Source organism: Phaseolus vulgaris, chromosome 11 (genome assembly GCF_000499845.2).
Source record: "Phaseolus vulgaris cultivar G19833 chromosome 11, P. vulgaris v2.0, whole genome shotgun sequence".
NCBI lineage: Eukaryota > Viridiplantae > Streptophyta > Magnoliopsida > Fabales > Fabaceae > Phaseolus > Phaseolus vulgaris.
Genome location: NC_023749.2, coordinates 31400027 through 31403039, shown reverse-complemented (window position 1 = coordinate 31403039; position 3013 = coordinate 31400027). Strand labels below are relative to the sequence as shown.

The 3013-nt window shown below is 30.5% G+C and overlaps 1 pseudogene; it reads left to right on the top strand.

Moving 5' to 3' along the window:
* Positions 1-1553: 1553 nt before the first annotated feature.
* Positions 1554-1660, top strand: LOC137811628 (small nucleolar RNA R71; annotated as a pseudogene).
* Positions 1661-3013: the final 1353 nt, after the last annotated feature.

Genomic DNA, 3013 nt, shown 5'->3' with positions numbered 1-3013 from the left:
ATGTCAAAGAATCATCTATATCTTGCTATTGGAATCATATCAGTTTGGCTCTGATAAGAATGAATAACTTGTAATTGTTGCGACAGCTTAAACATTTGCTTAGTCAATGCTTCAATCTGCTATGTGATAGTTGTCGTTTAGCAGTCAAATTAAAATGATTCCAGCGTAGACTTGTCTAATGCTAGAAAGATGATATTATAGAAGTGGTCAGATGACCCCAAGTCATCTTCCAACGAATCCAATAATGATTCTAGTGAATAGAATTCAAAACTTATCTGCAAGCAATGAAAATTAGCAATAACAATAAAGCAAAAGAGGTTGTGATCTTTAAGCAGGAAAATATAAATGATGGTTTAAATCAATAAAGAATGCAAATTGACTCCCAAGTTCTTCCACAAATGAATTCCTCACAGGTTCTCTAAAGATTATTCCTTTCTCAATCCTCAAATAGAGCTAAACCAAATTGAACAGGCGCCTATCTGATTCAACTGAAGCTCACCAGTAAAGCATGTGTCTACTGGTTTAATCAATACAATTTTGTTCCATGTGTATACTCCATGGAAATGCTTATCTCCTTTCTCTTGAATCATGCGCCCAAGAAATTAATTAGAAAAATATGAACTAACTAAGAAACCAAAGTTTAAGATAAGGAAGACTCTCAATCATGCGTTCAAGTACAACCTCTCACAAAAACTAGTTTTCTAGGAGATTAGACAATAAAAACAACTGCTATAAAGAATTAAAAAATGAAACTTTTATTGATCAAGACCTCATAACTCAATGAGGAATTACAAAAGAATCAACCAAAAGGTTTAGCTTTCCATGCGGAGGCAAAAGAATTACAAAGAAGAAAAGAAACTAAGAAAACCCTATGAAGCTCTTTACTTTTCTCCTTGATGCTTGTGTCCTTTTATAGGCTTTTCTGCTCCAACGATCTTGGGAAAATATTGTAGTTTAGATTTTGTTGACAGATTTCAACTTTCCATAATTCTTTTTATTTTGCATAAAATTTGTTTCTAATTCTGTTTCTGAGATATTGTAGCTTTTATTTTCTCTTTCTTCTCCTCCGAATTTGTTTTCTGTTTTGATTCAAATAAGAAACTTGGACTTTTGCATATTTGGCCCATTTACAAAGGTCGATACTTCCTTCAGATCATTTACTCTGAAAACAAAAAATTAACAAAAATAATAGTTAAGGCCCAAATAAACCCAATTATATGAATATTAATTAAAACAATGGATTTATTTATTATTATAGTCCAATAATCTATGATTAAAGTTATTAAGTGTGAATAAATATATGCTCATCACTATGTCAGGATTTTATTTTGAATCAAAATTGCATCTAAAGTAATTCGATCCAGCATCCCTTTCTTTGGCTCAATTTGTCTATCATTGTGGGCTTGGTAATTTGTTGATGCCAATGCATCAATGATAGTTGTTGTTTGTTCTACATCAACAACCATCATTGTACCATCAACTACAATACCTAAATTTTTTTTGTATCAGGTCTGAGGCTATTATGAAAGATACTCAATTGTGCAATGTCTTCAAACCCATGATTTGGGCATTTTCTTAGCATCACTTTAAATCTCTCCCATGTTTCACTAAAAGGCTTCATCTGATCCTTGTCTAAACATAGAAATATCAGACTTTGCTTTGATGTAGCAGGATAGTGAAAAAAATATTTGTAAAAATTTATCCTCTGCATCTTTCCAACTAGTGAGGCTCTGATTTGGATGTGATTTGAGCCATTCCTTAGCTTTTCCTGCCAATGAGAAAGGAAATTAACGCAGATAAATAGTTTCAATATCACCTTATTGAAAGCCCATTGTTCCCACAAATTCATAAAATATAGATAAATGTGTATATGGATCCTCATGGTCCATTGTTGTAAATTGATGGGTACTGATGAGATTGAGGAATGTAGGTTTCATCTCCAAGGCCTTAGTGGTAGCAAGTATTGCAATACTAGAAAAAAGTTTTGGCCTTTGTTGCATAGCGTAATCCCCAAGTGTTCTTTTAGGCTATGGTGGTTGCTCTTCAACCATAATGTTTCTTGAAAAATTTCAATGGAAGGGGAGAAGAGGTTGAGGATTCTTCTCCAAATTATCCTTGTTTTTCCTTTCTCCTTTTCACCATGTTCTTCCTACCTACCTTTTCAATTTTCGATTCAAATTGTAATTGGTCTTTAGAAACATGTCCTCTTAATATCATATAAGACAACTCACTCAAGGATTAGCACAAGGAGTAAGTATCAATAAAAATAATAAATTATAAAATTTAAAACAATTATGAAAATAAAATAAAATAAAGAAAATTAAAAACAATAAACAATTAAAATTTTCACAATATTTAGGAATTCGTACTCTAAAATTTAAAATTGTTCCCCGGCAACAACATCAAAAAACTTAATGACTAATTTATGACAAGTGTACCGAGTGATGTAATAAATTGTCCCCAAGGATGAATATCAAATCCACATAACAGTTCTAAAATTTCAAGTATAATATTCACTAAATATAAGACAATATGTGAAAGTTTGTTTGAAAGGTTGTTTATGTATGAATTTTTAAGAAACTCAATAAAAGCAAAGTAAATGATTTGACGAGCCAATTTAGAAAATTGGGATTAAGGTTCATCCTTATCACTCATTTGTATTTTCAAAAACATGTAATATTCCATCTTTATTGACATTGATGCACATATAAAATTCATTCATATTGATTCTTCGAATGCAAAATTATTAAGATAGTTTCCTAAATATCGATTCCTCGCATACTTATAGAAACTTCTTATCATTATGAAAAATGTTATAAAGCAATTAACATTTCAAATATATTCCTAACATTGAAATATGTTAAGCATTATCATTTAGGTCAAATGCTTAGAAGTGCTTTCCAATCAAATCTAAGGATTAAAATCATGAATAAAGATTCAAACTTGAATAATAAAATGACAATACCAATCATCATTCAAAAACAAAATATTATAAATAAATATCACCTCAATA